This window comes from Grammomys surdaster, unplaced genomic scaffold (genome assembly GCF_004785775.1).
Source record: "Grammomys surdaster isolate TR1022 unplaced genomic scaffold, NIH_TR_1.0 363, whole genome shotgun sequence".
Classification (NCBI taxonomy): Eukaryota; Metazoa; Chordata; class Mammalia; order Rodentia; family Muridae; genus Grammomys; species Grammomys surdaster.
In genome coordinates, this window is record NW_021604782.1 from 9,799,062 (window position 1) to 9,814,209 (window position 15,148).

A 15,148-nucleotide genomic window follows, 5' to 3' on the forward strand; every position below is an offset into this window, starting at 1 on the left:
ACTGACCACATAGTTGGTCACAAAACAAGCCTCAACAGACACAAGAACACTGAAATAACTCCTAGTGTCCTATCAGAGCACCACACATTAAATCTAGTCTTCAGCAACCGAAACAACAGAAAGCCTACAAACTCATGGAAACTGAGCAATTCTCTACCCGATGATCATTGAGTCAAGGAAGAAATAAAGAAATTAAAGACTTTCTTGAATTCAATGAAAATGAAGGCACAACATAGCCAAACTTATGGGACACAATGAAAGCAGTGTTACAAGAAAGTTCATAGCACTAAATGCCTTCATAAAGAGACTGGAGAGTTCTCATACTAGGAATGATGCAATCCACTATATAAACAAACTGAAAGAAAGATATCATATGATCATCTAATTAGATGCAGAAAAGTCTTTGACATAATCCAACACTTTTTCATATTAAACATCTTGGAGAGATCAGGTATATGAGGTGCATTCTTAAACATAGTAAAAACAATATACAGCAAGCCAATAGCCAATATCAAATTAAATAAAGAAAACCTTAAAGCAATTCCACTAAAATCAGGGATAAGACAGGGCTACCCATTTTCTCCCTATCAATTTAACATAGTACTTGAAGTTCTAGCTAGAGCAATAAGACATCTAAAGGAGACCAAAGGGAAACAAATTGGAAAGGAAGACATTAAAATATCACTAATCACAGATGATATGATAGTACACATATGTGACCCCCAAAATTCCACCAGAGAACTCCTACAGCTGATAAACAACTTCAGCAAAGTGGCTGGGTACAAAATTAACTAAAACCAAATCAGTAGCCCTCCTTTATAAAAACAATAAACAGGCTGAAAAAGCAATTAGGGAAACAATAGCCTTTATAATAGCCACAAATAATACAAAATATCTTGGTGTAACTCTAACCAAGCAAGGGAAAGACCTGTATGATAAGAACTTCTAGTCCCTGAAGAAAGAAACTGAGGAAGATACCAGATGATTGAAAGATCTCCCGTGCTCATGGGTTAGTAGGATTAACATAGTGAAAATAGCCATATTGCCAAAAAGCAATCTATGGATTCAATGCAATTCCCATCAAAGTTCCAACACAATTCTTTGCAGACCTTAAAAGAGCAATTCTCAACTTCATATAGAAAACCAAAAACCCAGGATAGCTAAAACAATCCTGAACAATAAAAGAACTTCTGGAGGAATCACCATCCCTTATTTATAGCTGCACTCTATTACAGAGTAATAGTAATAAAAAGTACACAGTGTTGGAACAGAAACAGATTGGCTGATGAATGGAATCAAATCAAAGACCTGGAAATAAACATACACCTATGGACACTTGAGTTTTGACAAAGAAGCCAAAATTATACAATGGAAAAAAGAAAGTATCTTCAACAAATGGTGCTGGTCTAACTGAATGTCTGCATGTAAAAGAATGCAAATAGACTCATATTTATTACCCTGCACAAAACTCAAGTCCAAATGGACCAAAGACCTCAACATAAAACCGGACACTCTAAATCTAATAAAGGAGAGAGTGGGGAACTGCCTTGAACATATTGGCACAGGAGACAAATTCCTGAAAAGCACCAATAACTCAGGCACTAAGATCAACAATTAATAAATGGGACCTCATAAAACTGAAACACTTTTGCAAGGCTAAGGACACCCTCAATAGGACAAAACAGCTGCCTACATTTGATCTTAGTAACTGTACATTTCACAGAAGACCAATATCCAACATATACAAAGAACTCAAGAAATTAGACACCAACAAACCAAATAACCCAATTTAAAAAATGGGCTACAGAGCTAAATAGAGAATTCTCAACAGGAATCTTGAACAGCTGAGAAGCACTTAAATAAATACTCAGTGTCCTTAGTCATCAGGGAAATGCAAATCAAAATGACTTATCACAATGGCTATGATCAAAAACTCAAGTGACGGCACATGTTGGCAAAGATGTGGAGAAAGGGACCATTCATCCATTGCTGGTGGGAGTGTAAACTTGTACAACCACTTTGTTAATCAATTTGGCAGCTTCTCAGAAAATGGGGAATGGTTCTACCTGAAGACTCAGCTATACCACTCCTGGACATATACCCAAAATATGCCTCACTCTACCACAAAGACACTTGCTCAACTATGTTCATAGCAGCTTTATTTATAGTAACCAGGAACTGGAAACAACCCAGATGTTCCTCAACTGATGAATGGAAAAAAGAAAATATGGTACATCTACACAATGGAATACTATTCAGCAATTAAAAACAAAGACATCATGAAATCTGCAGGCAAATGGATGGAACTAGAAAATATTGTCCTGAGTGAGGTGACCCAGATCCAGAAAGACACTCATGGTAGCTAGTCACTCCTAAGTGGACATTAGCTATAAAGTACAGGATAACCATGCTACAATCCACAGACCCAAAGGAATGAAGTAACAAGGAGGGCCCAAGTGAGGATGTGGAAATCTCGCTCAGAAGGGGAAACAAAATAGTCATCAAAGGTAAATAGGTGGGAGAGGGGACGAGGAAAATTGTGACAGGAATCAGGTATGGGGAAATGGGGGGAGGCTAGAGAGGGCTTGGCGTGAGAACAGAAATTGGTGGGGGACATCTCTGGCACTGGCTAGAGGCCTGGGATGGGGGAGACTCTGAGGAGTCTGTGGGAATGACCCTACCTGAGACTCCTACCAACAGGGGATATGGAGACTGAAGTGGCCACCTCCTGTAGTTAGCCAGGACTTCCAGTGGAGGGAAGGGGACATTAACCCACCCACAAAACCTTCAACCCAAAATTTGTTCTGCCTACAAGATGTGCAGGGATAAAGATGGATCTGAGGTTGAGGGAACGACCAACCAATGACTGTCCCAACTTGAGACTCATTCCATTTGAGAGAGTCAACCCCTGACACCATTAATGATACTCTGCTATGCCTTCAGAAACACTGAATGGAAACAGATGCAGAGACTCACAGCCAAACATCAGGCCGAGCTCAGGGAGTTTTGTGGAAGAGTGGGAGTAGGGTTGAGCAAGGTGGAGGTGTCAAGGACACCACTTGAAGATCTACAGAGTCACTCACTTCCTGCAGCATTCAGAACAGGCCCTGTACCTCCCCTGGGCGGCACAGTGGAGCTGGCCCTGGATGTGGGGGTTACAGATGAGCTGGCCCCAAGGGTGTAAGAGCAGGAGAACCAGTCCTGCCTCTTGTCTGCTGGGCTGTGGAATGGACAGAGGAAGAGACACTCTCCTCCCTTCCCTTGTCCTTCACCATCTAAGGCACACAGGAGAGCTGGCCCCAGGATTTTGAGAGTGGTAGAACTGGCCATGTCCCTCACTGGCTACAGTACTTGTGAGAGCAGGCCCTGCACCTCGCCTGGGCGGCACAGTGGAGCTGGCCCTGAAGGCATGAGAGTGTGAGAGCTGGTGGGCTGGCCTCTCTGATACCTCTCAGGCTCAGATCCAAGGCTTTTAATTGGTCTATCCCAACCTGTACCCCATCGATGAAGTGCTGGCATACATGAGGGGTCTGGCTCTATAGACCCCAAAACAACAGAATCTTCATGGCACAGGGCAAAACCAGATTATCCTAGAGGAGTCCCAGTGAAGTTCCAGTATTGACAGAGTAGCAGAAGCCAGAGACCAACAAATCATTGCAGTGAACATTTGTAAGCAACAATGTATGGACAAAAGTCAATACTGTGGGACACACTGTACACACTACAGCTTCCACAAGGTTTTTTTTCTCTGTTTGGGGGAAGGTTGCAAGGGTAGAGGATGGGTATGAGGAGATAGGGAGATGAGCAGGATTGGGGCACATTATGTAAAATTCACAAGGAATCAATAAAAAGTTAAAAAATAAAACTTTTTAAAAAATCAACCACAAAAGGTACAGATCAGAAGAGAGCAGTTGGCAAATCTTAATGATTTTCAAAACTTAATGGGAGATATTAATTGGCTAAAGACTATAATTGAATTAGCTACTCAAGAGTTAAATTACAATTGAATTAGCTACTCAAGAGTTAGATAATTTGTTTCAAACTTTACAAGGAGACTTGCACTTAAACATAGCAAGATGGTTAACAGCTAAATCAGAGAGAACATCAACTCTGGCAGAACAAAGACTTGAAGGTGCTTATGTGGATCTAATTGGATTTTAAATGGAACTCTAATTCCTGAAGCACCTACATTCTATACGGATGCAAATAAGTTGGAAATGGCAGGCATAAGTTAGACAAAATGAGCAAAGTAATTTGAAGCCCATATACTTCAGTTCAGTAATCAGAGCTGTATGCAATTCTTATGGCATTACTAGATTCTCCTGAATCTCTTAATATAATTACTGACTTTCAATATGCAGAAAGAGTTGTTCTGCATATAGAAACTGCTGAATTTATTCTGGGTAATTCAAAATTAACTTTGTTATTTATACAGCTGTAACAAGCAATCAGAAATAGAAATTAGCCATTATGTATCATCCATATTAGGTCTCACAGAGGCTTGTCAGGTCCCTTAGCACAAGGAAATGAAAAAATTGATCAATTATTAATAGGATATAAATGAGTTAGAAGCCTCATAATCTCATGAAAAACATTATGCTAAAAATGATGGTTTAAAGAAAAAAATTTTTCTATCACCTGGCAATAAGCCAAGGAGATTTGTTCTTTGTATAACCAAACTTTACCCACCAGAAGCAACTGCAGGAGTACTAAAAGAAATGAAACTTGGCAGATGGATGTGTTTCATTTTGCAGAATTTGGAAAACTAAACTTTATACACCATACCACTGATACAGGTTCAGGGTTTCAATGGGCATCTGCTTAGAGTTCTGAGAAGGCTGATTCTGTAATTACACATTACCTGGAAGCATTGGCTATTGTGTGGAAACCTGTACAAATTAAGACTGACAATACGCCACCTATGTCTCCATTAAGATGAAGCAATCTTTTTGCATATTATAATATAAAGCACATTACAGATATACCACAGAATCCCTCAGGACAAGCAGTTGTAGAAAGATCTAATTCTAAAGGAAGAATAAAGACTCCCAGGAACAAACTAAATAGTACTTTGTTAACTTTAAATTTCCTTAATGTTATTGAAAAAGGAACAATAGCAGCCAAGAGATATTTGATTATAGAAAAAAATGTGAAATTAAAGCAAACTATATATTACCAGGATGTGTTAAAACAGAATGGAAGCCAGGGAACATTTTTGCATTGAGGTTGTGGGTTTGATAATATTTCCATAGAAATGAAAGGTTGTGTATACCATCAAAACTTATAAAGATTAGAATTCAGCGGGAGAAGTCTCCTGAGAACCTTGGCTACTGACCTGAAAGTGCTTAGTTCATTGAAAATGTCTGTTTGGCTTAAAACAGAAAGGGAGAAATGTAATGAGAATTCCAGATTTTGGTTTCTTAAAAAAGACATAAATATTATAAGGATATGTTTTTGTGTTAATCCTAGTTATGAGGATATGGGGAGGCTTCACAGCAGCTGACTGATTTGCCTCGTGCTCTGGCAGAGACATGTTTTTACCAACTGCAGATAGAATCTCTCTGTGATTGCATGACATTTGGAATTCTGGGAACTTTTCAGAGGGTATATAAATGCTTGGATCCCCAAGGGGAAGGGTTGAAAGTTGTTGATCATTCAGGGGGGTTGGCTACAGTTTGTTTGTAGTGTGCTCAAAAGAAGAAACGAAAAGAAAGAAATCAGATTCAAGGACCTTTATCTCTGTCTCTACTATCTTTCTTTTTCTCCTATCTAATGATAGGGGATGAAACTGGGGGGATAAAGGGTGGGAAAAGAACCCATAAAGTAGGAAAGACTGGGTATGCATATTCACTGCCCAAAATCCTACCCTCTGTGAAGATTTCCCTTCACCAGTGTCTTTGAGGGTTGTCCCAGAAAGGGGTTATAATTATGTAGCTGTCCCCTTCTGAGTGGTGCCTAATAACATGCAAGTCCATCAGTAAACCAGCCCTTAGACATCCCATCTTCAGTTGGATGATCACAGGACACATCCCATGAGGCTATGGGTGCATGCTTGGAAGCAAATGGCATTGTAATGGGAGTAGAAACTAGAGGCATTTGGGCAACTTCTTCCTGCAACTTGCTTGTGTTGCCGGGCGGTGGTGGCGCACGCTTTTAATCCCAGCACTTGGGAGGCAGAGGCAGGCGGATTTCTGAGTTCGAGGCCAGCCTGGTCTACAGAGTGAGTTCCAGGACAGCCAGAACTACACAGAGAAACCCTGTCTCGAAAAACCAAAAAAAAAAAAAAACAAAAAAAAAAAACTTGCTTGTGTTTTCAGGACCTGCTCAGGCATCATCTTGTATTACTTCCATTTGGTAATAGATTTCTGTTGTGCATGTCCTACTTTATGACTGGTGAGTCAGATAATGTCCAGCTCATGATGGGCAGCTCAATCCACGTGGTAACTTTGTAGCCCATTGTCAAATGTTCAGTTTCCACTAAGGTCCAACAGCAGGCCAAGAGTTGTCTCTCAAAGGGAGGATAATTGTCAGCAGATGATGGTAGAGCCTGGCTCTAAAATTTCTTCTGTGATTCACCTATAGGGGCCTGCCAATGGCTCTAAACAGAATCCCTATCTGCCACTGACACCTCAAGTACCATTGGGTCTATTGAATCATATGGTCCAAGTGGAAGAGCAGCCTGGACCTATTGAAGAGCCTTCTTTTGTTCTGAGCCCCTTCAAAGTTAGCAGCTTTTCAAGTCACTCGGTATATGAGCCAGAGTAGCACATCCAAGTAAAGAATGTGCTGTCTGCAGAATTCAAGTAAGCCACTAAATACTGCGCTTCTTTCTTGATGGTGGGAGGGGCCAAATGTCATTACTTATCCTTTACCAAAGAATGAATATCTTAGAAGGAATGCTGCACACTTCTGGATTCCTAAGAATTTCACTGCGGTAGAAGGCCCTTGAATTTTGGTTGGATTTATTTCCCATCCTCTGAAGTGCATATCTATTTTATGTCTGAAAACACCATGATTGTTTTGCCAGTATCAAAATTCATATGAGTCATGCCATCATAAAAATCACTTTGTGAGAGGAATTCACTCCTGGCCCAGAGCACTGGTTCCTTCTGGTCTGGGCCCCAGCACTGAGCAGATCTTGGGCCCCAGCTCTAACCTTAGTAGTAACACCCACCCCACACAGTTCTGAAACAAACAAGACAGTAGGAAAGACAGGCTCCAATAAGAGACAGGACAGGTAGTGCTAAGGTGATCCAGATGGCGAAAGGCAAGTGCAAGAACATAAGCATCGGCAACACAGGGTACTTGGCATCATTAGAACCTAGTTTTCCCATGTTAGAAAGTCCTGAACTCCCCATATCACCAGGAAAGCAAGATTCAGATTTAAAATCACTTCTAATGATGATGATAGAGAACTTTAAGAAGGACATAAATAACACTCAAAGAATTTGAGAAGAACACAGGTAAACAGGTAGAAGCCCTTAAAGAGGAAACACAAAAATCCCTTAAAGAATTACAAGGCTCAGAAAACCCAGAGGAAGAGGGTCTCCCAGGATCTTTAACTCAGGCAGCATCTCAGGTAAGGAAACAGCAACATCCACCCCAAACGGAGTAACTGGGACCCACTGGGACCCAGGAATTCACTCCTGGCCCAGAGCACGGGCTCCTTCCGGTCTGGGCCAGAGCACTCAGCAGATCCCAGGAGACAGCTCTGCGCCCAATCTCTCAGAACCTAGAGGAAGTGGGGCTCCCAGGATATCTAATCCAAGCAGTAGAACAGTACCTTAGGCAAGGAGGCAGCAATACTTGCCCCAAACAGGGAGCAACCAGGACCCACTGGGACCCAGGAATTCACTCCTGACCCAGAGCACGGGCTCCTTCTGGTCTGGTCCCCGAGTGCTCAGCAGATCCCGGGAGACAGCTCTGCATCCAGTCTCACAGAACCCAGAGGAAGCGGGGCTCCCAGGAGCTCTAACCTGAGCAGTATCCTAGGCAAGGAGGCAGCAACACTTGCCCCAAACAGGGAGTAACTGGGACTCACTGGGACCCAGGAATTCACTCCTGGCCCAGAGCACGGATTCCTTCCGGTCTCCACCTGAGCACTGAGCAGATCTTGGGCCTCAGCTCTAACCCTAGCAGTAAAACCCATCCCAAACAGTTCTGACACAACCTAGATAATAGGAAATACAGGCTCCAGTCAGAGACAGCACAGATAGCACAAAGGAGATCCAGATGGCGAAAGTTAAGCTCAAGAACATAAGCATCAGCAACCCAAAGTGCTTGCCATCATCAGAACCTAGTTCTCCCATGTTAGAAAGTCCTGAACTCCCCATATCACCAGGAAAGCAAGAACCAGATCTAAAATCACTTCTAATGATGATGATAGAGGACTTTAAGAAGGACATAAATAACACTATCAAAGAACTTGAGGTGAACACATATAAACAGGTAGAAGCCCTTAAAGAAACACAAAAATCCCTTAAAGAATTACAAGAAAACACAAACAAATAGGTGAAGGAATTGAACAAATTCATCCAGGACATAAAAATGGAAGTAGAAACAATAAAGAAATCACAAAGGGAAACTACCCTGGAGATAGAAAACCTAAGAAAGAAATCAGGAGTCATAGACACAAGCATCACTAACAGAATACAAGAGATAGAAGAGAGAATCTCAGGTGCAGAAGATACCTTAGAAAATATTGACACAACTGTCAAAGAAAACGCAAAATGCAAAAAGTTCTTAACACAAAACATCCAGGAAATCCAGGACACAATGAGAAGACCAAACCTAAGGATAATAGGTATAGAAGAGAGTGAAGATTCCCAACTTAAAGGGACAATAAATATCTTCAACAAAATTATAGAAGAAAACGTCCCTAACCTAAAGAACGAGATACCCATAAACATACAAGAAGCCTATGGAACAAAAATTCCAGAAAAAGAAAATTCCAGAAAAGAAATTCCTTCCATCACATAATAATCAAAACACCAAATGCACAAAACAAAGAAAGAATATTAAAATCAGTAAGGTAAAAAAGGCAAAGTAACATATAAAGGCATACCTATAAGAATTACACCAGACTTCACCAGAGACTATAAAAGCCAGAAGATCCTGGACTGATATCATACAGACCCTAAGAGAACACAAATGCCAGCCCAGGCTACTATACCTAGCAAAACTCTCAATTACCATAGATGGAGAAACCAAGATATTCCACAACAAAACCAAATTTACACAAAATCTTTCCACAAACCTAGCATTACAAAGGATATTAGCGGGAAAACTCCAGTGCAAGGAGGGAAATTATACTCTAGACAGAGCAAGAAAGTAATCCTCTTCCAACAAATCCAAAAGAAGATAGCCACACAAAGATAATTCCACCTCTAATAACAAAAATAACAGGAAGCAACAACCACTGTTCCTTAATGTCTCTTAACACCAATGGACTCAATTCCCCAATAAAAGGACATAGGCTAATGGACTGGATATGTAAACAGGACCCAGCATTTTGCTGCATACAGGAAACCCACCTCAGTGACAAAGACAGACATTACCTTAGAGTAAAAGGCTGGAAAACAAAATTTCAAGCAAATGGTCTTAAGAAACAAGCTGGAGTAGCCATTCTAAAACCTTCAGCCTGAGAACACAAAGGGAGGGACTCACGGCTCCACCTGTATAGGTAGTTGAGGGTGGCCTTGTCAGGCATCAGTGGAAGTGGAGGGCTTTGGTACCCAATAGTTTGGACTCCCTGGTGTTGGGGAATTTGAGAGCAGGGAGGCGGGAATGGGAGGATGGTGGGAGCACACCCTCATAGAAACTCCCAGAATAATATGGAGTAGATATGATAGAGACAGGCTACCAGAAGACTACATTTCAGAATTCAAACAAAAAATATCTTGATACTAAAATTTGTTTTGAGAATTGTATATTGCAGAATACACAGCCTTAGTGTATCTACTCATCAAGCAAGCTGAGCAGACCTGCTCAAATCTCTGATGTCCTGGAATCTCAGCTGAATGCAGTGAAGACACAGATGTCAGAGGCTTATCAATTTACTCTCCCCCCCCTTCTAATATCTCAACGCCCGTAATCAGCTTGAAGAAGTTAATGAAGAGTCAGTGCCCTTATTCCCTGGGCTTGGGGACTGAGGTGGTTAATATTGGGCTGTCTTTCTAGGGAAATGTAGTGGTTTTATTGGAACAGGGAGGTATGCTAGGATTTATAGCATAGCCATAACGTATTGGTAGAAATCTGTATAATCATTATTAATTATACAGTTATAATAATTGAAGTTATAATTTCTTAAATTGTACAAAATTTACTTTGATTTCAAATTTAAGGTTTTCATTAGTACAAGTTTCTTACTGATATAGAAGTGAGATTAATATTGTTACTCTCATAGGCATTGTGCCTATATAACACATTTAGGAATACAAGGCTTAGGCCCAGTCCTTCTTTAACTTTTTTCTAACTGATTTGAGATGGTTAGCCTGTGAGTTAAGGGCCTATAGCAAATTCATGGCTCTGAGTTTATTGTTAGGGTGTTCTCTATATTTTATTTAGAAATAGCTGAGAGGAGTTAACAGACAACAGTCCAGATTGCCTTACATGGATAGTTGGTTTTCAAAACGTCAGAAGTCCACAGAATTGACGTTACAAACATTTTTGCATTAAAGTTCATTTTGATTAGAGACCTATCTGCTCCTGACAGCTTCCTGTCTTGGATTCTAAGAAGAAATTGAGCATCTTTGGAGTTACTCCAGTTGTGGTGAGACAGCCACTAGGCAAGAATTGCCTCTTTTCATCCACAGACAAGATACTGTCCAGAAAAACAGTTGCGGAATAGTCGACTGATTATATCTGCCAAGACAGAGTGATCAGCCCTTAAAAATTTTGCATTACTGGGTCTGTCATCTGATGCTGGGCCAGAAGGCTGAAGACCAGATGCTCCCGAAAGACTCTCCCAGGGCAAACCCTGAAAGGACTTGAACCCAAAGACACTCTAGAGACGTTCTTGCTGCAATCACATGAGTCAGGTTCTTTATTATTGAAGCTTCGGGCTGATACGTGCCTCACGCAGGAGGTAGAGGAATCGACTTTGAGGCCCAAAAGCTTAGGGTTAATATAGGCAAAGGCGGGGGGGGGGGGTTGTGGTGTAGCCACACACAATTGGTTGTTTCAAATGTCTGTAATGTGTGTAAGCAGATCCCGGGCAGAGGTTTGACAAATCTCATGGGAACAGTCTCTGGTCCCTGTGGCCTTGGGACCCAGTGTGAATGCTTATCTGAGCCAACAGACCATCTGGATGAATTTAATTCACAATTCCTTGGGACCTTCGGTGGGAGTTTTTCCAGAGAAAGCTAAAACATCACAGGAACAGATGGATGTTTCAATAATGTTCTCATTCTTAAGGAATTTGCCCTTGAGCACCTTTCCTATCTCTCACAGACCGGTGGATCTTTGGAGCACTCAAATGACCTTTGTTTCTCTGCATCTTTTGTGACGGTCTTGGTTTAGCAAGTTAGCTCACCTGTTATTCTTAACTACTTGTATTAGTGAATTAAGACTTCTTATTATACTATTTAACTAACTTAAAATTCCTTTTCACTCCAACATTGTGAAGTAAGGGACTGTCCAGGTAATCAGTGGTCTCTATAAATTGGTTAAGTTTTAGAAGCTATGCTTTGTGCTTCCCATAATTTCAGTTAATTCAGTCATTCTGGATTTCTGACGGGGTTGAAGACTTATAGTCTCATAGCCAATCCCAGCTATTTACTTTGAGAGAAAAGACTTGAGAGGATGATTTTCAGCTGACATTCATTCTAAAGCCAAGAAAAAAAACAGGCTCAGAACTAAGTCTTTTAGTTAGGAGAGATGACAGAGGTTCTGATTAGTCAACAAAATGATAGACTGGGTATTAGGTCTTTTTGTACCTTACTGATACAAATTGGTATAGTTATGCTCTAATTGTATTTTGAGAGAAAAGTTTTGTCTTAACAGGGAGGGCAGGGAGGGTGATATGTAGGAGGAGCTATGGTGGGAGGAGTAAGGAGAAGAAGAGGAGTAAGGAGAGGAGGAGGAGCTAAGAGACGAGGAGGGGGAGGGGAACATGGAGACTGTCTCTGCCAGGCAAAAATAGTTGGTATATCTAGGTCGGGTATTGGGTTACACTTCTGATTGTATGGTTATCTTGTTATTGAGCATTACCAAACTTATAAACCCTTTGATTAACATTTAAAAAAAGTAAATTAAAAAAAATCACTTTGTCCTTACTATAGCATGTTAGGCTAGCATGGACATTGCTTTCTCTATGCTGCCCATTAGGATAACCTTGTCCATGTCAGCTCAGTGTCACCACCTGACCTCTGCTACCTTGGGGCCCAATTAAGTGTATTGCTCATCCAACTGAGCAGCAGCAGCTCCACCCTTAAAGTCTAGACAAGGAAAAGGCAACAAAGCCCCTCAGACGTACTGGAGCCTTTCATCATTTTGCATCTTATAGGATTTATGAAGGGCATGTCTTCTGGGCCTTCCCATTGTGGAGGATTATGTTTCACACAGTGTACCCACTCTAGCATCGCAACTTCCCTGACCCTTAAAACCCCTTCATCAACACTAAGCCAAGGGATTTCAGGCATCTCCAACATCTCTTCAGTAGGCTATCTTTTCTGGCAAATGATGATCTGGCTTCAGCTAACCATTCAAACAAACTTTTGACATCTTTTGTTTTGTTTTGGTTTTTAACTGTGTGAGCTTCCATGTTAAACCAAGAGTCTCCACTTAGTGGATCCATATCAATAAACTCAGCCTGATTCAGTTTTATCTTTCTACAAATTATCCCACCATTAAAATCCATTCACACACATATTCCCCAGAGTTCTACTTCAGTGAATTAGCAAACATGTAGTGAGATATTTCCCCACTACATTTGCAATAAAGCTCGGTGATTGGGCAGTATGAGACGCAGGTGGAGTGAGGAGTGAGGAGAAGAGAAGGAGAGGAAGGGGAGGAGGAAGGGAGAGAAGCTAGCAACCATAGAGGAGGATGGATGGGTCGAAAGCAGTCCTGGGTAGCAACTTATATCTAAGGTTAGATATTGAGTAACTATTTTAATTATGTGGGCATCTTGTTAATTGAGCATTTCCAAATATATAAATCTATTGGAGTTTCTTTAAGCTTTAAGAGTCTCATTTCTACCGGGTACCGCGGACATAGTGGGAATGGTCTGGGCTCAGCCGAGCATTGTGTGGACAGCGTGGTGGATTGACAGAGCCAGTCGCCACACTGGCGTCTCGTGGGTCTAGTTGTGGTGCACTTGACCTCTGGCCGCTTCTAGTGCAGAACATGGTGGCTGGAGCTAAGCAGAGGCGCCTGGCCGATTAGATAGCCAGCCCTCACCACAGCTTTTCTAAATATTACCCATTACACAAGCACATTAAACGTTTTGTAGTGTAGCATCCCCTCCTCATGGACTATACTTTCTACCTCCCCTCTAGAAGTCTGCTTAGCCTTTATAGATCTAGAGGCAACTATTGGTGGGCCCTGGAGGACATCAGTATTGTCTTAGCTGTTGTCTCCTTCAGGGAAAGTCACTGCTGGTTTAGCAGACTATAAAGGATTAATTTCTCTTGGAGTGCACTGTGTGAAAGTTGTCTTTATATTATTCAACTGTTAATGCTGTACCAGCAGAGAGCTGAGTGCTGGTTGGATTTTGGTATTATTATTCTTATGGATCATCACTTGCCTCATTATTTGTAAACATACTCCTTCCTCATTCGCTGATTGGCTTAATAAAGACCTGATGGCCAATAGCTAGGCAGGAAAGGGAAGGTGGGACTTCCAGACTGAAGATTCTTCTCTGGGAGAAGAGCCAGGCTCAGGAGATTTGCCAGCATGACAGGGAAAGAACAGGTGCAGGAACTGAGAAGAAAGAGGTAACGGGCCATTTGGCAGGACGTCCGCGAGGAATCGTTGGGGTTAATGTGTATGAGCTAGCTGAGAGTCTGCCCAGCTATAGTGCCTACGGTTTTATAAATAATAAGTCTCTGTGTCTTTATTAATCCACTGATAGGTCCGAGAAATCTTGATGCAAGTTTCCTCAGTCAAAGGTAGAAAAGACGATATTTCAGGGGATGGGTGTGGGAATGTATCTTCTGCTGCGGGTGGAGAGACGACTACCTCGGGTGAGATTACTCCATGAGAATCTGAGGGTTCAAAGTTTTCAGCCTCTATGGCGTCTTATACATACATCTCCAGCCAAGTCATAGGATCTCCCTCTTTAGTAATCAATACCTTTCCCGTATTCACAGACACCCTCCACCCTCTGAGGCTGCGACTTGAATGTCTTTGTAATTCACCCAGTCTTGTGAGGGCTTAGTTTGGTTTTCTGTAACTTGTGCTCTGTGGCTGCTGGAGAGAATCTCTTCTGCTGAGCACTTAGAAACTCTTAGATGTTTATGTCCATCTGGAGCCAGTTGATTTTGTCACTGAGTTCATTGTCCTTCAATAAGAATTAATTTTATCAAGGAACATATTCTTTTCCTTTGCCAATTTATCCAGAGATATTAGGGGCAATCTACTAGCATCATTTTCCTTATTTTTCCACCAATTGTCAAAAGTTTTATATACAGAGTCATGGAATCCATTGCCTCTCACAACTGGTGAATTCAGATAATCATATGTATTTGTCTGCTCGAGTTTGTAAAATAGATCACTCTGTGGGTATTCAGAATTTCTGAGCTTCTAAGAAAATTTTCAATAACTGGAGAGGCTTTAGGAACTATAGGTGCTGTCAAATTAAAAAGCTTATTCCAGACACTTTAAAAAATTATCTTTATGGCAGATGTGCCTGTCTCCGCGTCTGAAGCTGGGAGTGAACTCAGAACCACCCCCCTGGGTGGCAGTCCCACACAGACCCCCTTCCTCTCCCAGTGGAAGTTGCTTGATATGTGCCAGTTGCTTGATAATAGAAACACAGTATGGCCGTACCTGATGGGGCCTGAGCCCTGCCGTTGGCCTCTGCCTCTTGTGTGTTAATCCTCTCAGAGGCAGAAACAGGTTCCTGAGAACGCAGTGGAACTTGGACAGCTTGCCACTCGTCTGTTTTCCTGAACCCCCGTCAGTGTTCATCACTGTTCTAATTTTA